Source organism: Balaenoptera physalus (assembly GCF_965194825.1).
Source record: "Balaenoptera physalus genome assembly, chromosome: 4".
NCBI classification, from domain to species: domain Eukaryota; kingdom Metazoa; phylum Chordata; class Mammalia; order Artiodactyla; family Balaenopteridae; genus Balaenoptera; species Balaenoptera physalus.
This window is the reverse complement of record NC_138891.1, coordinates 26,310,313-26,336,423: the sequence shown is the minus strand read 5'-3', so window position 1 is coordinate 26,336,423 and position 26,111 is coordinate 26,310,313. Positions and strand designations below refer to the sequence as shown.

At 38.2% G+C, this 26,111-nt stretch overlaps 1 protein-coding gene and 1 pseudogene across 20 annotated transcripts in view; one reads left to right on the top strand and one right to left on the bottom strand.

The window, feature by feature from the left end:
* SLC9A9 (solute carrier family 9 member A9) overlaps window positions 1-26,111 on the top strand; it is a 683,127-nt gene that overhangs the window by 58,487 nt on the left and 598,529 nt on the right. For 2 of the 19 annotated variants that reach the window (XM_082461226.1, XM_082461234.1), the window contains one exon: window positions 25,379-25,476. The exons of 16 other annotated variants lie outside the window; for them this stretch is intronic. The gene's annotated coding sequence lies outside the window, so the exon portion shown is untranslated. Of the gene's footprint in view, window positions 1-1,554; window positions 25,477-26,111 lie in introns of those variants that run through there. One more of the 19 variants, XM_082461229.1, reaches the window with a different exon arrangement.
* Window positions 1-26,111, bottom strand: part of LOC309659599 (cytochrome b5 domain-containing protein 1 pseudogene) — a 45,846-nt pseudogene that overhangs the window by 13,441 nt on the left and 6,294 nt on the right. The window lies entirely within an intron of this gene.

Sequence of the window (26,111 nt, the reverse complement as noted above, 5' to 3'; positions counted from 1 at the left end):
AATTGAGTTATTTGTAGTGAGGTGGATGGACCTAGAGTCTGTCATACAGAGTGAAGTAAGTCAGAAAGAGAATAACAAATACTGTATGCTAACATATATATATGGAATCTAAAGAAAAAATATGGTTCTGCAGAACCTAGGGTCAAGACAGGAATAAAGATGCAGACGTAGAGAATGGACTTTAGGACACAGGGAGGGGGAAGGGTAAGCTGGGATGAAGTGAGAGAGTGGCATGGATATATATACACTACCAAATGTAAAATAGATAGCTAGTGGCAAGCAGCCGCATAGCACAGGGAGATCAGCTCCGTGCTTTGTGACCACCTAGAGGGGTGGGATAGGGAGGGTGGAAGGGAGACACAACAGGGAGGGGATATGGGGATATATGTATACATATAGCTGACTCACTTTGTTATTACAGCAGAAACTAACACACCATTGTAAAGCAATTATACTCCAATAAAGATGTTAAAAAAAAAAAAATCTCCATGGGGAGAAGGGCCAGTGCACATTCCCAGTAATGGAGAGACTGAAGGACAGGAAAGAAGCAGAGAGGAATATGTCCATATGAAATTAACCTGTGTGCTTCAAGATAAACCCTTCCAAATCTTCCATCAGGCATAATCTTCAGAAAATTCTATACACTTTCACATGCTTTGGGAGAGCAAAATTTTCTGGGCGACTCAAGAAGGGGCATGTTTTGCATCTGAGTTAGCACTGGAACTGGGTCAGAAGGAGCCTGGAGGCCAAAATGACCTTAAGAATATAGATTATTCCTTGTCCTCTCACCTTCTACTTGTGGGAAACTTGAGGAAGGCTCAGAGATGTCACCAAGCAGAGGTCAGATCAGTCTCTCCCAGACTGCATGGGAAGGGAGCCCAGATGACATGTGGACCATAAGCGTGAGAGTTGGCAACACTAATGCACTTCATAAAGTTAAGAGTATATTATTATTTAATTTAATTATTATTACTTTCTATCTAGTAACTTGTATCAAAAATTTAACTACATCTGATACAAATACAATGGAGTATTTTAAGTGTCCTACTCTGATGTAAAAATATAATGTTTCAGACCCTTGTGTATTTTTATAACTCAGATTAATTTTCTCTTATCTCATTTGAGCCCTATTTTCAAAGAAAAAAATATTTGAGTAATCGATTGTTAACTTGGAAATAAGTACTTTATGAAATAAGAATCCATGTTTTTATTGAAGTAAAACCTGCCACTGAGTGAGTTTGAATCTTCCTCACTTTGTTTTTTTAAAAATTTATTTATTTATTTATTTATTTTTGGCTGTGTTGGGTCTTCGTTTCTGTGTGAGGGCTTTCTTTGGTTGTGGCGAGCGGGGGCCACTCTTCATCGCGGTCGCGGGCCTCTCACTGTCGCGGCCTCTCTTGTTGTGGAGCACAGGCTCCAGACGTGCAGGCTCAGTAGTTGTGGCTCACGGGCCCAGCTGCTCCGCGGCATGTGGGATCTTCCCAGAGCAGGGCTCGAACCCGTGTCCCCTGCATTGGCAGGCAGATTCTCAACCACTGCGCCACCAGGGAAGCCCCCTCACTTTGTTTTTACATGAAATGTAAGTGCTCTTGCTAGAATCACACAGCTGCTCAATTTTTCTGTATTTGATTTTATAATTAGTTATTACCTTCATTTTACAAAGAACCACGTTAGAAGTTCAGCTTTATTATTTATGTTACCAGAGAGCTTTTCTCAAGAATATAAATACTAGGAGTAGCAAATATCTGGCTCATAGCTCAGATGAGACCTTGAGGGGACTTCCCTGGTGGTCCAGTGGGTAAGATTCCACGCTCCCAATGCAGAGGTCCCGGGTTCGATCCCTGGTCAGGGAACTAGATCCCGCATGCATTCCGCAACTGAAATCCACGTGCATGCCCCAACTGAAGTCGGCATGTGACAACTAAGAAGTCAGCATGCTACAACTAAAGATCCCGCATGCCGCAACTAAAAAAACAAAAAAAAAGATCCTGCATGCCACAGTGAAGATCCCGCGTGCTGCATCTAAGACCCGGCGCAGCCAAAATAAATAAATAAATAAATAAATAAATAAATAAATATTAAAAAAAAATAAAATAAAAGACCTTTAGGAAAATTACTTTTAAAAATTAATGGGAAAAGCATTAGCTTCAAGAATCATAACTTTTAAAAAGTCAACAAGATTGAATTAAAACATGTTCTAATTTTATTCTAAAATGATCTTTATATATTTCTGGTTTTCATAACAATAAAAAAGCTTTCATCATTTTTGTTAAATGAAAGTGGCATTTTATAGGCTTTGGTAAGGAAAGCAGTTATATGAAGTTACTTCTGTTAGTAAATATTGCTAAATTGGTCAGTCTTGTTTGAGCCATTTAACTTCTTACATCATTTTAAGTGTGTTATCTGTTTTGAAAGCAGGCATCTAGCTTATCCTTGAAAAAAAATTAAGTTAAAATCTGAATATGCTTTGCAGTTTACTGTCCTGTGCAGTAAGGACTTATTTATGAGGATGTTTAGGATGGAGGAGTGGGGAGGAACAGGATGCCACTTTTTTAGTCACAAAGGATTTTTACTGTGATCCTTGTGTTTCTTGTTATCTTGGATCTATTTCTATAAAACTTGTAGCTTTACAAAACTTGTAACTATTTTCTAAAAAAAGAATTTGAGGCCTAACTGCTGATATGTAATTATAGCAGTATTATTATGTCTTTTGGTATAATCCACTATAATCAAAGCTGTGTACTCCCTGATTATATATCCAATTGTTCTACCAACCGTGAAACAGTTGCTAGGAATGTTCTTGAGAACCAATTTTGCTTCTCCTTATCAGTCCTTCATAAAATCTGCTTCTGCATTTACTGTAAAATCTTGAAGACCTTGTCTCTCAGAAACTCATTATCTTCCATACGTATAAAGCTTCACGTGAGGAATTTCTTTTAGACTTTAGTTTTGAGGTTCCAACTTTCCATACTGACAAAGAAAATGAGAGGTCAGAGAGAGGCAACTAGACAGAAGCAACTCAAAAAAGAATGAAAAACAAAAATGTCCTTGGCCAACCTTGTTTATATTTTTGTTCTTCCCACTGGGAAACTCATTTGTTCATCCCTGAGGACCCCATATTGTTCTGGGGGTTGGCGTACCATTTGTAATCCCAGGTTCGCCTGTTGCACACCCCATTTCCTGTGCCTGTGGCTGACATTGTTAGTTAATTTGGGTATTAGAATCCTCATGACCTCAGAATCCTCATCAGTAAACAGGATTGGCAGCCCCTCCCAAGCGATCATAGTTGGCTTGCAAGATGAAATCCATAGGTCATCTTTAGTTTAGAAGGTATGACTAACAATTCCCTTTGAAACGCTTTTATTGATGTTTGTGTGAAAACACTGAAACCTTCTTATTAGATTTATAAATGACATCATGGTGTGAAGATTGATTGTTATGAGAGCAGTTTAGTGTTGTGCAAAGAACAGTGGTCTGGGTACAAGTCCAGACTTTGACCCCTCTGTGTGACACTGCACAAATTACCTTCCTTCGTCTGTCTGCTTTTCCCTTTTGTAAAATGGCTATCATCATGTACCAGTTAAGTCTGCAGTTAGAATCTAATTTAATACTGGATGTGACAACCTTTGTAAAATGTCTGATGATATACACATGGAGGTCAGTGTTATTTTTATGTTTTCTTTGAAAAACTGTGAAACAAGCATATGTTTTGCTCTTTTGTCTTAGTCTGTTAGGGCTGCCACATCAAAGCACAACAGATATTATCTAAGTAGAGCTGCAAACAGACGACTCACCTCTAACAGACGACTGAAGCCGTTTAATCCATTAGTCACAAAGAGCTGGAAAATTTCCCTCCTTTCCTATTCCCCACCCCTCCTCTTCCCTGTCCCCTCTTCTCCTTCTTTTTCTTCTCTTTCTCCACTTTCCTCCTCTGCCCCAACTTCTTTTTCCTCTAGGATGTTTTAAGGGAATATTTGGCTAAAGATTAGGGAAGATTCCCTTCTCTATGCCAGGCCTCAAATAAATTAATAAACTCTTTTTATACAGCAATAGATAAAAAGGTTCAAAATGCCAAGAGACAGTCATCAGTCAAGGTTTTGAATAAAGTTGCTTATTTATATACTTAAGAAAAGGTGAGGTAATAGTCAGATGTCACCTGCACTGGTTTCGCAGCCCTGACAGATGACGCTTTGCTTCTTCCAACTGTTTCAAAGATCTGAGAAACCTATCCTAGGAAGGAGAGATCCAAAGGGGGTCATCCATGGTCAAGATCCATGGCACAATCTGGTCACTCTTCCTCCTGCTTCAGAAGAGGTATCTCTCCCTTTCAGACCCAAGAAAGATAATTGACAGTGAGGAAATCATCAGTAACTTTCCTGTTCTCATTTGTGGTGATGAGAGGCCACCTTTCTTTTCTCTCTGACAAATTTACAAGGTCAGAAGCATGCAAAATTGCTGAACAAAGGACAAGCTATAAAGCATATTATGCTTTTGTTCTTTGCCCCTTGTTTTCACTTATGTAAATTACCTTGTGGGAATGGGCCAGGTTAAGCTTGCCATGTCAGGCTTTCCTAGAGAGTGGATACCCATCGCGTGTGCTCAAAGACCGTGCAGGATCAGGACACTCTCTCTGTGTGCTTTATGAGATGAGGCAATAATCTGGAAAATGAAAGAAAAAGAAATAGAAATATCCTGTTTAGAGCTGTGTAACAATGGAATAGGTTCCTTCACAAAGCAGTGAAATTCCTGACACTGCAAGTATTGAAGAAGGGGTGGGTGCAACTTTTAGAGACATGTCAGTAGAGTTTTCCTCTACTTTGGCTCAAATGACATCTGACTGTTCATTATAACTCTAATATTCATAGATCTTCTGGTTCTGTATGACATCTTAGCGGGGGCAGAGACCACAGACAACTGAAATATAGAGAAGCAGTTGAGGAAAACAATATTGAGTATGTAGGGTATAAGATGATATGAATTATGACTGTAAGTGCCAGCTCTGGCCACAGAAATTCATCAATACCAACACACAAAGGCTGCCCACTGTCAGTAAGGACCACCTTAGCTTTCCAACACGTAACATATTAGGTTAGCCTAATTTGAATATATCCAATAATACCAAGAGTGTGAAGAGAAGTAATTCTGGGTGAAATAGTCACAGAATAGGAGCACCTCACCTCAGAGAGCAGAACCCCAGGCTTCCATGGCTGGATGGCCTTGCTCCCTCAGCAGGGAGCCATTGCTCTGCTTTCCCCACACTTGAAAGTTGAGGCTCTGGATCCCACTTGACTCTGACAATACAATTTGCTCCATGACAACAGCCCAGACAATTTCCTGGCAGAGAGAAAGCGTTCATACCTACAAGGCAACCAATGGACCAATGCAGCTACCACCCTAGAGACCTCACCCCTCAGGAATGTATGTGTGAGGGAGGGAGGTGCATGTATTAATGGAAATGGCTCTACATTTGTAATTCTGTAACAACTGTAAGAGAAGTTATATTCCACTTAGTACATCAAGGCCATGGATGTTACACTGTCACTGTACATCTGACCCACCAGGAGCTTTTAGGGAGTAGTTTCAATATCTCAGTACTTTGGAGTTTTTCTCCAGAGAGTCCCCCACTCCAAGGTTAGACTCTTCTGGAATTGAGAGGACCCCACTGATTATATTAACCATGGCAAGTACTGCTCACCCCCAGACCCACTCCTGTGAGGCAAAAAAGGCCATCGTTGATGGATCTGGGGAGTCCCACTCTGACTGATTCTGACAATGGTAGGACGGAACAGGGGCATTAGGAACTTTTGTCTTGCCAGTGGTGGGTGGAGTGGGATTGGACGTAGTTTTAGGTTCAGGATTCAGCAAGCCTTGGGCCTCCATGTATTGAAAGCTCTGGTCTTCCATGCTGGTCAGTCCCTGCACTAAGGGTCTGGTCAAAGTCAGTACTTTTTCTGCCTCAATTTTCTGTTCAGCTTTCCAGTTCTCTAGGGAACTATATACTCCAGTATAGCCCTTAAACCTGGGCAGAAAGGGCCTCCACCCTGAGCCCTGAACTCTGGACAGCCTGCATATCAGAAATATCAAACTGCAAAGATTATGAGAATGTTTTTTGGATGTCTGGTAACTGATAGAACAAATGGGAGTTATAAGAGAGGAATTTATGAGCTGAACTGGGCATCTATCCAGCCCAGAAGATGCAGGGCTGAGAACCCTCGCCTGTAAATGTGGTGGTGAGGGTGGGAAGGGGTGGGTAGAATAAAATCACAGCCTCTGCCTTGGGGAACCAGGGAGAGGGAGTAGCTGCTTTTTATTTGAAGCTGGCTGCTATTTATTCAAAGTGGCATCTATGCAAACTGGATTCCATAGATAACTGTACTCCCTCCTTCTTTTTTGGGAAATGCTAAAAATTCTGAGAAGAAAAAGTTCATTGTGGGAAGGAGAACTGGCCCCCTTCAACATTCTGGGGATCTTTTCTGGATCATTGGGCCTGGGCCCAGTTTCTGCCCTGCCCTGCCCTGCCGCACCCCAGCTAATCTGTGCTGGACCAGGAGAGAGGCCTCATCCTTCAGCCGTCAAGGCTCTAGGGTAATACCCGGGATACCGGTGGGAGAGGAGGTGCCTTGGAAGAGAATGTGGACCACACACTACACTTTTGCCAGTCCCTTGTGCTGGGTTACATGAGGGGGATTGGATTCTGCTTCTGAGAATCAGGTCATGGGCTGGGATCTTACTCAATAAACTGATTATCTGGAAGGACAGTGCTACTGCCTGCTCTTCTGGGTTTGAGCTGAGTTGCCTAGGAACTTCTGCTGCGATGTCCTTCCTCCCTAGAATACCCACCATCATAACATCACCACCATAGCTACCACGTTGGATCATCTTGGATAACTTAGTTAGCCTGAGCTAATCCCCAGTTTGCCTTGGGATGTTGGATATTAAATAAAGTCAATTCTCCCTTAACCCCATTTCCTCCTAGGCCTGATTCCCTGGTGAAAAAAGATTTCAGGCCAGGTGAAAACTGTGGGTTAGTCACTGTAGTTAGTTTTCTGGGGCTGCCATAGCAAAGTACCACAGACTGGGTAGCTTAAACAATAGAAATTTATTTTCTCAAAATTTTGGAGGCTAGAAATTCAAGATAAAGGAGTTGGCAGGGTTGGTTTTTCCTGAGGCCTTTCTCCTTGGCTTGCAGATGGCTGTCTTCTCACAGTGTCTTTCCTCTGTGGGCCCCCATCCCTGGTATCTTTCTCTTATAAAGACAGCAGTCATATTGGATTAACATCCACCCTAATGATTTAATTTTCACTTAATTACTTCTTTAAAGATCATATATCCTAATACAGTTACATTCTGATGTATTAGAGGTTAGGACTTCAACATATATAAGCTTTGGAGGGGATGCAATTCAGCCCATAACTGTCACTTATTGACTGTGTGACCTTGGAAAAGTTATCCAATCTTTCTAAGTCTCAGTTTCTACAGTTATAAAGTGGAGAAAGGCATAACCACCCTATGAAGTTATTATGAGAATTAAACATATAGTATATGTAAATAACGAAAATGATCCTTGGCACTCCAGAGACCCTGGGATGCCAGCTTGACTGCTGTGGGGTGCCTGAATGTGTGATTAACAACTCTGCTAATTCAAATCACTCATACTATGGTGCCTGTGTGTATATGTGAATGTGGGTAGAAAACACATGACTTCTAAATACCCACTCATGGGCTTCCCTGGTGGTGCAGTGGTTAAGAAGCTGCCTGCCAATGCAGGGGACACGGGTTTGAGCCCTAGTCTGGGAAGATCCCACATGCCGCAAAGCAACTAAGCCCGTGCGCCATAACTACTGAGCCTGCACTCTAGAGCCTGTGAGCCACAACTACTGAAGCCCTTGTGCCTAGAGCCCGTACTCTGCAACAAGAGAAGCCACCGCAATGAGAAACCCATGCACCACAATGAAGAGTAGCCCCTGCTCGCCGCAACTAGAGAAAGCTGGCACACCGCAACAAAGACCCAACGCAGCCAAAAAAACAAAAGTTTACCATTAAATAACCACTCATGTATGTGCCTTTCTAGTGTCTGACACAAGTATTTCTAATTTAGTTTGAAGAAAAACCCTATACAATTTCAGAAATGAAAGTTACAGTCAAATTCAGGTGTTAGAAAATGAAGGAAAGCCTGTTTTCATTTTGGTGCAGTTTTTTGTTTTTCTTAATCTTTCGACACTTTAACTTTGGAGTAAAGCAATTCAAATTATGTCCCCTAATGGTCTTTGGTGTGCAGTTTACAAATTGAAGAAACAGAATGAAACAGAAGAAAGAATCTACCATTGGGATAATAGGTTTCATTTTTCTTCTTTCTCTTTTAACATATTGTTTTTGAAGTAGATTCCCCCAGGAATAGAATTTCCTTCATGAAAGTTGAAATGAAACCGAAGAGCTCTTCACAAAGAGAAGGCTGCGTGATTCCAAATATGGTTTCCATTCATCTCCATAATGAGGATGAATTTTCTGTGACATCACTGAGAAATGTGGGCATAACGGCTGGGGTTATCAAATAGGGCAAGGTCCATCTCAAGGAAAAGCAACAACAACAAAGGGAAAATGACCAACAAGAGAATTTGCTTTTCCTTAGTGCCCTTTGCCATGCAGAGCTGGTAATTCCCGGAAGCTCTGGTCAGAGGCTTGTCTGGGGACAGGGCTGAGCTGAGTCCATTCTAATGCAGGTCTTCAGAACAGCTTAGGGGGAGTGGTCAGGCCCAAAGGACCCCTGCAGCCTGAATTCGAGGCCTAGGTGTTTGGGCTTGAGGAAGAGTGTTTCACTCCATGGGCATAAGCACGTGGGGGAGGCGGGGAAAGGAGGCCCTGTACTGCTACTTTGATGTCTTTCTGTAAACAGCCTGAGGGTATTTTCAGGACATCTTGAACTTGTTTTTGGAAGTCTTTTCCCATTGTATCCAGTGAGATAGTTCTGTTGCCCTGGCAGCTAGTCTGAGATGTGCAGGTAGCTTTCTAAATGCCCTTATGCTTTCTGTCTATTTTTCCCATCTCCCTGACAGCCCCAGGCCCAGGCCTCCTCACTGGTCTCCCCAGCCTTTCTCAAATCCATGCTTCACCCTGCAATCAAAGTGTCCTATAGATAAAGCTCCAAATCCTTTCTAGATCATGTAGCAATGCCAGATAAAATACGGGATGCCCAGTTAAATTTAAATTTCAGATAAACAAAGAATAGTTTTTTCAATACTTGGAACATACTTATGCTACAATGTTACTTGTTATTTATCTGAAATGAAAGCTTACCTGAGCATTCTGTATTTTTATATGCTAAATTTGGCAGCTTAGCGCCCTGCATACTCTGGCCTAACCTTGCTTTAACTTATTTGGATATTACAAGTTTTCTCTGTTGCTCAGCTGCTTGCACCTCACCCAATAAGGCTGCTTAGTCTGGATTCCCCAGAGCAGACCCTGTGACAAGGACTGGAGGGAAAGCACTTTATCTGAGAAGCAGAGAAAACACTGGTAAGGAGTGGGGAGATGACACAGGAAAAGGAAGCCAGTGCCCACAGTGGGGGATTGGAGCTACATCCCTGGGGAAATCCTGAGAAACATAAAACACACTTAGAATTATCCCACCTGAGGGAAGAAGGAACTGGGGTGTTTTCATATTAACTGCACCACTCTGTCATTGGTTGAGGGCTGCTCTAGGGGGTATTAGTCCTCTCAAGCTTTTTACCAGCATTTCCCAAGAGAGGGAAGAATGGCCTTCTGCTGCCCTGGAGGAAAACTCTCAGGTGGAGATGCAGATATAGGCAGGTGAAAGTGCCCTGAGAACAAGGAAATTTTCAAGCCAAGGGACGTAGACAAGGCAGCCACAGCCCTGCTATAGAGGTAGTGCTTTTCCTCTTCTAGGTCTCTTTTCTTTGCTACTCTTAGACTCCTCTCATCTCCCCAACGCCTTTTGTTCTATTCACTCTGTAGATGTCACTTCTGGAGGAATTTTCCCCACCCCCATGCCCACCCACTCTTACACCCAAAATTCAAATGCTCCCCATATCCGTGTGCTAACTTCTATTACAACTCTTAGTAATTTTCTTTTTTTTTTTTTTAACTGAAGTATAGTTGATTTACAATATTGTGTTAGTTTCAGGTGTACAGCATAGTGATTCAGTATTTTTGCAGATTATACTCCATTATAGTTATTACAAGATAATGATTCTAATTCCCTGTGCTATATAGTATATTCTTGTTGCTTATCTATTTTATACATAGTAGTTTGGATCTTTGTCTCTATCTCTTTTATAGAAAACAAACCACAAGTTTGTTTTCTATATCTGTGAGTCTGTTTCTGTTTTGCATATATATCCATTTGTATTATTTTTTAGACACACATAAGTGATATCATACAGTATTTGTCTTTCTCTGTCCGACTTATTTCACTAAGCATAATGTTCTCCAGGTCCATCCATATTGCTGCAAAAGGCAGTATTTCACTCTTTTTATGGCTGAGTAATATTTCGTTGTGCATATACACCACATCTTCTTAATCCAGTTATCTGTTGATGGGCACCTGGTGCTGCTTTTCAGCCAGTTTAGTTATGAGTATGTGTCAAAGTTTCATTACAACTTTGCTGCAAGGAAAAAGCCTATGAGTGTGTATGCTGGTTAAAGATTCTTTCTTGGTAAGGAATTTTATAGTCAAAAGAATGATTAGGTAGTTATTGTTGAATCAGATCAAAAAGAAAAGAGTATTTGGTAAAAGTTTATCAAACTTTTGACTGACAGTCATCAGGATGATGGGTTACTTGATTCCCCAGAACAACTTTTTATCTATTAAAATTTGTAAGGATATTATTTAAAAATTAATCAGAAGTAATACTTTCTCCCAAAAGGACATCATGAATTACATAACTCAAAATATGTTCTTTCTCAGATCAGGCTTGGAACAACTTTTTCTTTTTCAGTATGTGATTACATATATTTTTCTGTCTTGCCTCCCTCTAACTCCTTGAGAATAGTGATTATATCTGGCTCCTGTTATATTCCCAGTAACTAGTACAGTTGTAGAGCCCTTAATACACAACATAGTGGGGACTAAATAAATACATGTTGAATAAATACTTAGTATTCTGGATGCTACTAGTCTGGTACTAGCCTGGTAATATAGCCTTGAATCTTGCTTCTCAGCCTTAATCAAAAATGTGTTTCCAAAAAATAATTTCATCAGGGACTTCTGGTATCCAGCCTGGCATGTAAGGATCATAGAAGTTATCACTCTGTTCTAACAATAAGTAAAAACTTGAACAAATCAACAACTCAGTCTATCAGAGCAGTGAGGTTATAGACTAATCCACTGCCCCCCAGATCAGTGTCTTAGTCAGTTTTGGCTGCTATAAAAAAATATCATAAACTGTGTGGCTTAAACAACCAAACATTTATTTCTAACAATTTTGGAGGAAGACCAAGATCATGGCACCAGCAGATTTACCATTTGGTGAGAGTCTGCTACCTGGTTCATAGATGGCTTTCTTCTTGCTACGTTCACACATAGTAAGAAAGGGCAAGAGAGCTCTCTGAGTTCTCTTTTGTAAAGACGCTAATCCCATTCATGAGCCTGATCACCTCTCAAAGCCCCCACCTTCAAATACTGTCATATTGAGGGTTAGGATTCAACATATGAGCTTTGAGGGAACACAGATATTCAGTCTGTAACTTTCCATCCCTGACCTCCCAAAACTCATGTCCTTCTTGCATGCAAAGTACGTTTATTTCATCCCAACAACCCCAAATGTCTTAACTTGTTCCAGCATCAACTCTAAAGTGTGAGTCCAAAGTCTTATCTAAATACCATCTAAATCAGATATGGGTGAGACTGAAGGTAAGATTTATCCTGAGGCAAATTCCTCTATCGGTTTGAACCTGTCAAACCAAGCAAGTTGTGTGCTTCCAAAAAACAGTGGTGAGGCAGACATAGGATAGACATTTCCAATTCCAAAAGGGAGAAATAAGAAAGAAAAAGGGGCTAATGGGTTCAAAGTAAGTCCAAAACCAAACAGGGCAAATAACATTAAACTTTGAGGCTCAAAACTAATCCTCTTTGGCTCAGTGTTCTGCCCTCTCATCCCACTGGGATAGCAACATCACCCCAAGAGTCAGTGGGGCACTGTTAATGCCATGCTCTCTGCGGTGGCCCTGCCCTTGCTGCAGCTCTCTGCTGGGGCCATATCACTGAAGCACTGGGGCCATGTCACTGAAGTACTGGGCATTCTAGCCGGCTGAACTGGAGAGGCAGCCTCATCCTTTGAAACCATTCTGCTACCTGGGCCCTTTCACTCTGGGACTGTGGTGGAAGTGGCAGGCCTGATGATCTCTGAATCACTTTGGGAAGACGGGATATCATTCTTTCCTGTCTTGGAGAATAGTGCCTGGCTTCTGCTGAGATGGCCATTTAGGTCCATGGTTCATATCCACATTAATCTCCTTATCAGATTATCTTTTCCTGTACTGTTAATGTTCTCTTTAGAACATGCTTTCTCATTTTTGCGTATGGATAGGCTGAGAATTTTCTAGATCTTTAAGTTCTGGTTCTTTTTTGCTTAACAATTCCATGTTCTAAAGACTTCTCTCTTGTCACATCTTACTACAAGCAGCCAGAAAGAACCTTCAACATTTTGCTTAGAGATCTCCTCAGCAAAATATCAAATTTCATTGCTCAAAAGTTTTACCTTCTACAAAACACTATGACATGAATACAAATCAGTCAAGTTCTTTGCCACTTCACAACAAGGATCGCCTTTTCTCCAGTTTCCAATAACATGTTCCTCATTTCCATCTGAGATCTCATCAGAATGGACTTTACCCGTGTTTCTACCAATATTCTGTTCAGGATTACTTAGGTATTCTCTAAGATGACTGAAGCTTTCTCTACAGCTCTATTCTTTTCTTTTGAGCTCTCACCAGAATCACCTTTAATGATCCATTAAAAATGTAATCTTTAACTAACTTCTACCTCAAAATTCTTTCAGCCTCTCCCCATTACCCAGTTCCAAAGCTGCTTCCACATTTTGGGGTATTTGCAACAGCAGCACTCCAACTTCATAGTACCGACTTCTGTATTAGTCAGGGTTCTCCAGAGAAAAAGAACCTATCTATCTATCTATCTGTCTATCTATCTATCTATCTATCTAGAGAGATTGATTTATTAAGATGTATTGGCTCATGTGATTATGGAGGATGAGGAGTCCCACAGTCTGCTGCCTGAAAGCTGGAGACCTAAGCTGGAAGTGTAATTCAGTCTGAGTCTGAGGGCCTAAGAAGCAGGGGAGCCAATGGTATAAATCTCACTCTGAGGGCAGGAGATGAAATGAGATGTACCAGGTGAAATAATGAGGCAGAAAAAAGGGGAAAATTGCTCCTTCTTCTACCTTTTATTCTATTCAGGCCCTCATTAGATTGGATGATGCCCACCAACGTTGGGGAAGGCAATCTACTTTACTAAGCCCACTGATTCAAATGCTTATCTCATTCAGAAACACCCTCAAAGACACTGAGAAATGATGTTTATCCTTTAGGTACTCTATGGCCAGACAAGCTGACATATAAAATTAACCATGACAATTGGAGAGACAGACAATATGGAGAATCATAACTAACCAGATCAGCAACCCATGAGAGCCTGTGCCAGGGTAGGAAAATCTAAACTGTAATTGATGAATTGTTAGAGGCTTAGTGTGGGCAAGTCTGAGAATTAAAAACTCCAGGGAGACCCAGTCATAGAGAGGGCCCACAGTATTGTGAGATTTACCTCCAGGAGCTCTACCAGGTTCTCGTAGTGAATGTTAGAGACAAATCCCCTCATGCTTCCAGCAGGAGGAGAGGAAAATGAACCATTTTCAAGTACACCAGAGCATTCTGTTCTTAACAAACCTTTCCCTCAGGAGAAATTATTTTACCAGAGCCTAAACCTGCTGGGATTTTGTCAGCAATAATCTACCTGGAGAAAGGGAAATAACCAAATCAGATGACTTAGCCTTCCATGTGGGGGAAACAGGAACAGATGACTTCACAGGTGAATTCCACCAAACATTTACAGAAGAGTTGATACCTATCCTTCTCAAATATTCTGAAAAATTCAAGGGTAAGGAACACTTCCAAACTCATTCTATGAGGCCAGTATTACCCTGATACCAAACCCAGACAAAAACTACAAAAAAAATTATAGGTCAACGTCCCTGATGAACATAGATGCAAAAATCCTCAAAATATTAGCAAACCAATCAATAGTACATTAAAAGGATCATATGCCATGATCAAGTGGGATATATTCCAGGGATGCAAGGATGTTTCAATATATACTAATCAATCAACCTGATTCACCACATTAACAAAATGAAGGATAAAAATCACATGATCATCTCCATAGATGCATAAAAAGCATTTGACAAAGTCCAACATCCATTGGTATAGAGGAAACATATCTCAACATAATAAAGGCTGTATACAACAAACCCACAGCTAACATCATACTCAATGACAAAAAGCTGACAGCTTTTCCTCTAAGATCAGGAATAGGACAAGAATGTCCACTCTCACTGAGGCAGGAGGAGCAATATTGGAAGTTCTAGCCACAGTAATAGACAAGGAAAAGAAATAAGAGCATCCAGATTGGAAGAGAAGAAATAAAACTGTCACTATTTGTAGATGACATGATATAATATATAGAAAACCATAAAGACTCCACTAAAAAACTGTTAGAACTAATAAATGAATTCAGTAATGTTGCAGGATACAAAATTAATATACAGAAATCTGTTGCATTTCTAGACACTAATAACAAGCTATTGGAAAAATAAATTAAGAAAATAATCCCATTTACAATTTTATTAAAAAGAATAAAATACCTAGGAACAAATTCGACCTAGGAGGTGAAAAACCTATACCCTGAAAACTGTAAGATACTGATGAAAGGAACTGATGATGACACAAATAAATGGAAAAATATACCATGCTCATGGACTGGAAGAACTAATAATGTTAAAATGTCCATACTACCAAAAGTAATCTACAGATTGAATGCAATTATTAAAATACCTGTAACATCTTTCACACAACTGGAACAAATAATTCTAAAATTTGTATGGAACCACAAAAGACCCCGAATAGCCAGAGCATTCTTGAGAAAGAACAAAGCTGGAGGTATCACACTCCCTGATTTCAAACTATACTGCAAAGTCATAGTAATCAAAGCATAATGATACTGGAACAAAAACAGACACAAAAATCAATGGAACAGAATAGAGAGCCAGAAATAATCCCACGCTTATATGATCAATTAATGTATGACAAAGGAAGCAAGAATATACAATGAGGGAAGAAATAGCCCTTCAATAAATGGTGCTGGGAAAACTACATGCAAAAGAATCAAACCAGACTACTTTCTCACACTATATACAAAAATAAACTCAAAATCAATTAAAGATTTAAATGCAAGACCTAAAACCAGAAGACTTCTAGAAGAAAACATAAGCAGTATGCTCTTTGACATCAGTCTTAGCAATATTTTTTGGGTCTGTTTTCAAAGGCAAGGGAAACAAAAGCAAACTAACATATGGGACTACATCAAAATAAAAAGCTTTTGTGTAACAAAGGAAACTATCAAGAAAACAAGAAGGTAGCCTTCTGAATGGGAGAAGATATTTGCAAACAATATATCTGATAAGGGATTAATATACAAAATATACAAAGAACTCATACAACTCAACATCAAAAACAAAAACAAAAAACCCTGATTAGAAAATGGGCAAAGGATCTGAATAGACATCTTTCCAAAGAAGATACACAGATGGCCAACAGACACATGAAAAGATGCTCAACGTTACTAATCATCAGGAAAATGCAAATCAAAACCCGCAGTGAGATATCACCACATCTGTAAGAATGGCTATTATCAAAAAGATAACAAATAACAAGTGTTGGTGAGGATATAGAGAAAAGGGAACCCTCTTGCACTGTTGATGAGAATGTAAATTGGTATAGCCACTATAGAAAACAGTATGGAGGTTCCTAAAAATATTAAAATTAGAACTACCATAAAATCCAGCAATTCCACTCCTGGGTATTTTTATGAAGGAAAAACCCCACTAATTTGAAAAGATATATGCACACCTATGTTCATTGCAGCATTCTTTACAAAAGTTAAGACATGGAAACAGCCTAAGTATCCATAGATTGATGAATGGATAAAGAAGATATGGTGTATGTATCTACAATGAAATATTACTCAGCATAAAAAAGAATGAAATCTTCCCATTTGCAACAACATGGATGGACCTAGAGGTTATTATGCTAAGTGAAATAAGTCACACAGAGAAAGACAAATACTGTATGATTTCCACTTATATATGGAATCTAATAAACAAAAATGAGCAAACACACACAAAAAATAGAAACATAGATAAAGAGAACAAGCTAGTTGTTGTCAGAGGGGAGGGAAGGGAGATAAATGGCCAAAATAGGTGAAAGGGATTAAGAAGTACAAACTTGTAGTTATAAAATAAATAAGTCATGAGAATGTAATGTACAGCACAGGGAATAGTACTGTAATAACTTTTATGGTGACAGATGGTAACTATACTCATAATGGTGATTACTTCATAATGTATAAAAATATTGAATCACTAGTTATACAACTGAAACTAATATTATACTGTAAGTCAACTATACTCCAATAAAAAACTAAAATAATAAATAGTTGTGAAATTAAAAAGAAAAAAGAAAAACCAGAACTGAATAGCCAAGAACTGTGAGACAACTACAAAAAGTGTAACATATGTGTAATGGTAATACTAGAAAGAGTAGAAAACGAAATAGGAACAGAAAAAATATATGAAGCAATTGTGACTGAGAATTTCCCCAAGTTAATGTCAGACACCAAACCACAGATTCAAGAAGCATAGAGCACACCAAGCAGAATAAATATCAAAAATACCTACACTTAGACATATCATATTCAAACTTCAGAAAATGAAAGAACAAGAAAAAATGTTGAGAGAAGCCAGACAAAAATACACCTTACCTTAAGAGGAGCAAAAAGAATCCCATCCACCTCCTCCTCAGAAATCATGAAAGGAAGAAGAGAATGGAGTGAAATATTTAAAGTCTAGAAACAAAAACAAAAACAAAAGAAACAACCTAGAATTCTGTACACTGCAAGACTATGCTTCAAGTGAAGGAGAAATAAACACTTTCTCATACAAACAGAAGTTGAGGGAATTTGTTACCAGTAGACCTACCTTGCATGAAATATTAAAAGAAGTTCTTTAGAGGGAAGGAAAATTATATAGGTCAGAAACTCAGATCTATGTAAAATAAGACCATTGGAGAATGAATGGGTGAAGGTAAAATAAAAATTTTATTTTTCTTCTTAATTAATCTAACAGCAGTTTGTTTAAAATAATAATAGCAACAACATATTCATTTATAAATTCTTATGTATAAATGAATATAAATTATAGCAATAATATAATAAATGGGAAGGAGAAATTAGGAATATTCTATTATAAGGTCTTGCACTACCTGTTAAGTGCTATAGCGTTATTTGAAAGTGGATTTGGATTAATTGTAAATATATGTTGTAGGATAACAATGAAAAAAAAAGTACAACTGATATGCTCAAAAAGGAATTATATTAAGTTTTGCAGTAAAACTACAAAAAGCAGAAAGATTGTGGAAGAAAAAAATAGGAACAAAGAACAATGGCAGTGAATAGAAAAGTGTAACAAATATGGTAGATATTAATCAAACTATGTCAATGATCAGTTTAGTCATTAATGGCCTACATACACCAATAAAAGACAGAGATTGCTAGAGTAAATTTTAGAAAAAGGACCCAACTATACGTTATCTACAAGAAACCCACTTTAAATATAAAGACATATATATTCTTCCAAAAACTAAAAATAGAGTTGCCATATGATCCAGCAATCCCACTCCTGGGCATGTATCCAGACAAAACTATAATTCTAAAAGATACATGAATCCCTGTGTTCATAGCAGCACTTATTTACAATAGCCAAGACATGGAAACAACCTAAATGTCCATCAACAGATGAATGGATAAAGAAGATGTAGAATATATATATATATATATATATATATATATATATATATATATATACACATACATACATACATACACACACAATGGAATATTACTCAGCTATAAAAAAATGAAATAGTGCCATTTGCAGCAACATGGATGGACCTAGTGATTATCATACTAAATGAATTAAGTGAGAAAGAGAAAGACATATACCATATGATACCACTTATATGTAGAATCTAAAATATGACACAAATGAACTTATCTATGAAACAGAAACAGACTCAGAGACATAGAGAACAGACTTGTGGTTGCCAAGGGGAAGGAGAGAGGGGTGGAGGAGGGAAGGACTGGGAGTTTGGGATTAGCAGACACAAACTATTATATATAGGATGGATAAACAACTAGGTCCTATTGTATACCACACGGAACTAGATTCAATATCCTGTGATAAACCATAATGGAAAAGAATATGAAAAAGAATATATATGTATAACTGGATCATTTTGCTGCACAGCAGAAATCAACACAACATTGTAAATCAACTATACTTCAATAAAATTAAAAAAAAAGACATATATATATCAAAAGTAAAGGGAGGAGAAAGATACACCATACTAATCAATATACATTAGTATATTGTATAAGTTATATAATACCAAATGAGAGTTGCTATATTAATTTCAGATAGAGCAGACCACAGAGTAAAGAAAGCTATCAGGGATAAGGAGCGGCATTGTATAAAGTATTTAATAATCCAAGAAGACATAACAATCATTATTGTGTATGCACCTAACAACAGAGTGTCAAAATACATGAGGCAAAAACTGATAGAACTGCAAGGAAGAAATAAAAGAATCCAAAGACTTTAATACCCATTTATTCAAAATGTTCAGATCCAGCAGGCAGAAAATCAGTAAGTACATAGTTGAACTCAATAGCACCACCAATCAATTGGATACAATTGACATCAAAAGGCTACTGTATCCAACAATGGCAGATTACACATTATTATCAAGCTCACACAGAACATTCACAAAGATAGATCACATTTTGGGCCTTAAAACATACCTAACAAAATTAAAAGAATGTAATCTATACAGTGTCTACTCTTAGACCACAATGGAATTAAGTGATATAGGAATCAATAACAAAAAGATAGCTGGACCTCCACCCCCACCCTGCCCCAGTACTTGGAAACGACCAAAATACTTCTAAATAGCACATAGGCCAAAGAAGTAATCTCAAGAGAAATTTAAAAATATTTTGAACGAAATGAAATGAAAACACAACTTCTGAAAACTTGTGGGATGCAGCAAAAGCAGTGCTTAGAGGGAAATTTACAGCATTAATGCATATGCTAGAAAAGAAGTAATATCTAAAATCAGTCCTCCAAGCTTTCACTTTAGGAAAGTAGAAAAAAAAAAAAAAGATAAAATTAAGCCCAAAAGAAGCAGAAGAAAAGAAATAATAAAAATTAGAGTGGAAATCAATGAAATTGAAAATAAGAAATCAGTAGAGAAAATCAACAAAACCTAAAAGCTAGTTCTTCGAAAAGATCAATAAAATTGATAAGCCCTTAGCCAGGCTAATTAAGGAAGAAAGAGAGAAGACACAAATTATTAATATCAGAAGAGAAAGAGTGAACATGACTACAGATCCCAGGCACATTAAAAGATAATAAATGAATATTATGAACACTTCTAGGCCCATACATTTGATAACCTGGATGAAATGACTGATTCTTTGAAAGACCCAATCTCTGAAAACTAACATAAGAATAAATTGTTAATCTGAATAGGCCTATATCTATTCAATAAATTGAGTCAGTAATTAATAACTTTCAAAAATAGAAAGTATCAAGCTCAGATGGGTTTACTGGTGAATTCTACCAAGGATTTAAGGAAGAAAGTACACCAATTCTTTACAATCTCTTCCAAAAGATAGAAGCAGAGGGAATATTTCCTAACTTATTCCATGAGGCCACCCTTACCCTAATTCTACAACCAGACAAAGGCAGTACAAGAAAAGAAAACTACAGACCAATATCTATCATGAATATACATGAAAAAAATCCTCAACAAAATATTAACAAGTCAAATTCAACAATGTTTAAAAAGAAATATACACCATGACCAAGTAGGATTTACCTCAGGTATGCAAAGCTGGTTCAACATTTGAAAATCAATGAATGTAATCTATTACATCAACAGGCTAAAGAAGAAAAAATCACACGCTCATATCAATAGATGCAGGAAATGCATCTGACAAAATCCAATACACATTCATGATAAAAACTCAGAGCATATGAAGAGTAGAGGGAACTTCCTCAACTTGATAAAGCATATCTACTATCTACCTACAGCTAACATTGTACTTAATGGTCAGAAACTTTAAGTGTTCTTGCTAAGACCAATAACAAGTCAAGGAGGTCCCCCTCTCACCACTGCTTTTCAACATCGTACTGGAAGTACTAGCTAAAGTAACAAGGAAAGAAAAGGAAATTAAACGTATATAAATTGGGAAGGAAGAAATAATACGGTCTTTATTTGCAGATGATATGATTATCTATGTAGGAAAACCAAATGAATCATCAAGTATCTCCTGGAACTGATAAGTAAAATAGAAAGGTTGCAGGATAAAGAGTTAACATATAAAAGTCAGTCAATTTCCTATATACCAGCAATGAACAGGTGGAATTTGAAATAAAAAACATATTACCATTTACAGTAGCACCCCCAAGATTTAAATACTTAGGTATAAATCTAACAAAATATGTACAAGACCTATACAAAGAAAAGTACAAAAATCTGAAGAAATATATCAAATAGGTAAATGGAGAGATACTCCAAGTCCATGGAAAGGAAGACTCAATATTGTCAAGATGTTAGTTCTACCCAACTTGATCTACAGAGAATCTACGCAATCCCAAACAAAAGCTCAGCAAGTTATTTTGTAAATGTCAGCAAACTGATTCTAAAGTTTACATAGAGAGGCAAAAACCCCAGAATGGCCAAGTCAGTATTGAAGGACAAGAACAAAGTCAGAGGACTGTACTACCCGACTTCAAAACTTATTATAAAGAAAAAGTAATCAAAACAGTGTGGTATTGGTGAAAGATAGAAAAATCAATAGAACAGAAAAGAGAGCCCAGAAATAGACCCCCATACATATAGTCAACTGATCTTTAACAAAAGAGCAAAGGCAACACAATGGAGCAAAGACAGTCGCTTCAACAAATGGTGCTAGAAAAAATGGACACCACATGCAAAAACCATGAATCTACACACAGACCACCCTTCACAAAAATGAATTCAAAATTGATCAGAGACACAAATGTAAAGCAAAAAGCTGTAAAACTCATAGGAAATAACCTAGGAAAAAACCTAGGTGACTTTGGGTATGGTGATGACTTTTTAGATATAACACCATGGGTACTATCCATGAAAAAAGTAATTGATAATCTGGTCTTCATTAAAATTAAGACTTCTGCCCTGTGAAAGACAATGTCAAGAAATGAGGAGACAAGCCACAGACTGGGAAAAAATATTTGCAAAGGACATATCTGATATCTGACTGTTATCCAAAATATACAAAGAACTCTTAAAATTCAACAGTGAAAACACAAACAACCCAATTAAAAATGGGCAAAATATTTGAACAGTCACTTCACCAAAGAAGATATACAGATGACAAATAAGCATATGAAAGTATGTTCTGTATGATATGTCATTAAGGAATTGCAAATTAAAACAACAATGAGTTACCACTACACACCTATTATAAAGGCCAAAATCTAAAACACGGACAACACCAAATCCTGGTGAGGATGTGGAGCAATAGGAACTCATTCATTGTTGGTGGGAATGCAAAATGGTACAGACACTTTGGAAGACAGTTTGGCAGTTTCTTACAAAACTAAACACGCTCTTGCCATATGATCCAGCAATCATGCTCCTCGGTATTTATTGAAAACTTACGTCCACGCAAAAACCTGCTTATAGACGTTTAAAACAGTTTTATTCATAATTGCCAAAACTTGCAAGAAACTAGGATATCCTTCAGTAAGTGAATGGATGAACTGTGGTACATCCAGACAACACGATATTATTCAGTGCTAAAAAGAAATAAGCTATTAAGCCATAGAAAGACATGGAAGAACCTTAAATGCATATTAGTAAATGAAAGAAGGCAAACTGAAAGGCTACATACTATATGATTCCAACTATATGACACTCTGAAAAAGGCAAAACTATGGAAACAGTAAAAAGATCAGTGATTGCCAGGGATTGGGGGTAGAGGGGAGGAATGAATAGGCAGAGCACAGAGGATTTTTAGGATAGTGTAATGATTCTGTATGATACTACAATGGTGGATAGATGCTATTATACATTTGTCAAAACCCATAGAATATACACCACTGCAAGTGAAACTTAAACTACAGACTTTGAGTGATAATATATGTCAATGTAGGTTCATCATTTGTAAAAAATGCACCACTCTAGTAGGGTATGTCGATAATGGGGGTAGTTGTACATGTGTGGGAATAGGAAGTATATGAGAACTCTCTGTACTTTCCATTCAATTTTGCTGTGAACCTAAAACTGCTCTAAAAAATGTTTATTAATTAAGAAATATAGTTGTACAGAGGTTTTATTTTTTTCCCCTATGCCTCCATTTTCCTCATCAGATCCAGTCACTTCCAAAGGTGAGAATAATAGAGAAGGCCTTTTAGTAAAGCTGACTGAAAGAGCTGCTAAAAAGATTTTAACAGTGTAGTGTGATTACCTCGCAGGTACCTCATAATATAGGATTAGAGTCTCTTCCTATCCCTATCCCTGTCTAGCCTAAGAAAAATCTAACACAAGAGGCTAAACCAAAGGTAGAAGAGGGTGGACTCTGTAAAAGAAAGTGAAGCCAGTATTATATGATCCCATTTGTATGCAATGTCCAGAATAGGCAAATCTATAGAGACAAAAAATAAATTAATGGTTGTCAGGGGCTGAGGGAAAGGGGCCACAGGTAGTGACCACTAAGGAGTGTGGGTTTTTGGAGGGAGGGATGAATATGCCCTAAAATTGATTTTCTGTTGGTTGCACAGCCTGTGAGTGTAGTAAAAACCATAGAAGTATATGCTTTGAACTTTATGGTTTGTAAATTATATTTCAATAAAGTTGTTTTTAAAAAAGGAGGGTGAGGCAAACCAAGAGCTAAAATGACCAAGGAGTGGGAAAAAGGAGAAGGACAGGAAAGAGAAAATCAAAAGGGGAGGAGCTTCTTGGCCACCCTCCAATGTCCAACCTCAGAGGAATGACCACATGCGGATGCCTTGACAGTTTAAAAGTTAGACTTCAGGTTTTTAAGGAACTACAGAAAATAAGAGTGAAGAAGCCAATTCTGAATCTCCGTCCCTCTGTGAACTCTGTAGGGACTGGAATAATCAACTTGAACCAAAGGAAAAGACACTTTTGCACATGCTTCTGGACTCTCTCTGTGTGCCTATCAGTGCGATTGTTTGGGACCCACCTCCCTTTAAAATAAAGGGAAACTCACAATAGGGAGTTACCTATTTTTGAATCCCTCTTGATGTTTTATATTTTAACATAAGATCAAACATGAACCTCAGAGAACTGTGTACTCAAACTGTACTCTTTGGTCATCAGAAAATTGCTTTTATTTAATTGTGTTTTGTCGTTTTGCCATCTGCCTCTGTTGAAGAATGCATTGAAAAAACAACGCTTGAAACTCAACATCATCTTTATTGTAGGGGTTGTTCTCCAGAACATGTTCACAGACCTGACTACATCAAAAGCACCTGGGGCTTCCCTGGTGGCACAGTGGTTGAGAGTCTGTCTGCTGATGCAGGGGACATGGGTTCGACCCCTGGTCTGGGAGGATCCCGCATGCCGCGGAGCGGCTGGGCCCGTGAGCCACAAATGCTGGGCCTGCGTGTCTGGAGCCTGTGCTCCGCGGGGTGGGGGGGGCCGCGATGGTGGGAGGCCCGCGCACCGCGATGGTGAGTGGCCCCCGCTTGCCGCGACTGGAGGAAGCCCTCGCACAGAAGCGAAGACCCAACACAGACAAATAAATAAGTAAATAAATAATAATTAAAGGTGCTAATAATTAAAAAAAAAAAAAAAGCACCTGAAGCTCTTGTCAAATGCACAGATGCAAAGCTACTGAATCATAACCCTGTGACTGGGGCCAGGGTTATGATTCTAAATGTTAACATATAATTCTGTATGTTAACGAAGGATTCTTCTGTTGCATATCCCAGCTGAAAACCACTATAGTACATCAGCTGTTTCTCCTCTATAACACCCCAGAAGTGTTTTTTTAGAAAAAAAATTGAGGCCCAGAAATAAAGTTATTTAGGCTTGGATGAGATGGCAGGTCTCTTGATTCTTCACTCAGTCCTTTTCTTACCACGCCATATCCACATTACTTACTGATTTGCTAATTTTTAGGGATCAATAAAGGAGAGTCATTGCTTCTCATTCCATGTAGACTATATTCTAAACACTAACCTGAAGGATGCACTCTGGATGACCCAAGACTTTAGAACTAGGAAGACACCACTACCTGGGCTTAGCACATGAAAGGAGTTGGGAGCTGAGGGACCATTGAATCATCAGGTGTTAAACAGCCCAGAAGTCCACAGGCCTTTGCTTCATTGCCTGCTGGGTTAGTCTGGCCCTCCTCCATGCTATCCCTAAAATTCCAATCTCTCCTCCTTTCAGTGGGAGCACCTCTTAGAAATACGTGGAGTATGATATGAGCATTTTCAAAGAAAAGACAGTTCTTTGGAGAACATTTTATTGATGGGATTTTTCCCCTTTAGAAACATGAAAGGTTTGGTCTGAAAAGCCCAGATATTATATGGAATCATTCATATTCTGGGGTTTCCAGGGACAAAAGTATGTGCAAAATCACAACACTCAGAAGGGCAATTTATTTATATTATATGTCAATTAGCAATATGCAGATGTCCTAAAATTGGTTATAGTTATATATTGCAATAATTTCTAATCTATCACTCATAAAATTACAATGACAAATTACAAAATGTAGCAACAAACATGATTCCTCTTGAGTCAGTCTGCTCTCATTCTGGCTCACTTGTTCTTTTTTTCTCTTTCTACACACACACACAGTGACTCAGTCACTCAAAGCTGCAGCAGCTTGGAAATCAAAGTCTCTACATTTTCAGGTTTGAAGTTCTCTTGAATAATTAAACCTAGTCTGAAATCACTCAAGTTTTCATAAATTTCATTTGCTTTTTTCAAGCCACATCATACCAGGCTCATCAAGATGGAGTGGTGAGAAAACTGCTTGCGATTAATATTCAGATAGTCCTAGAAATAAACCAACAAGTTGAATTAAAGGTAATATGCATTTGTAGCAATTGTTCAACTAATTTGATTCAGTTATTGTGATTCCAGAATTTATGCAACTCAATATAGGGCCAACCTTAGGGTTTGTGGTATGCTCCTTGGGTTGATCATGCTTTGGACTGTACTATCAGTTTAAATTCTTGAGCCTGAAAGGGAAATAATGCAAATGTGGCCAAGTTAGACAAGTTACCTTACTTCTGAGAACCTGTTTCCCCATCTGTTAGTTTCTCATCTTTCAAGTTTGTAGTGGGAAGTAGAGACCATAGATGTGAATCACTTCGTATAGTGCTGGCACATTATAGGAAGTTATTGTTAGCATTATTAATGATACTAACACAGATGCTCTTGTTCAATCATTATAATAGAAAAAAAATCAGCTGGTTTTATAGCACAAGTAAAACAATTATAATTAGAAACTACTTTCCGTATCATTCTACAAGCAGCACCTTTATTTTCCTTGAAATCCCTAAGAATTCTCAAACAATTTCAGAGTATTTACACTCCAAAATTTTCTGTAAAATTATGCATTGATAATACAACATATTGACACTGCTTTTTTCAACATGATAGTGCCTCATCCTTTGGTAGAAGCAAATGTAGCGGCCAATGAATTAGCTGCTCCATAA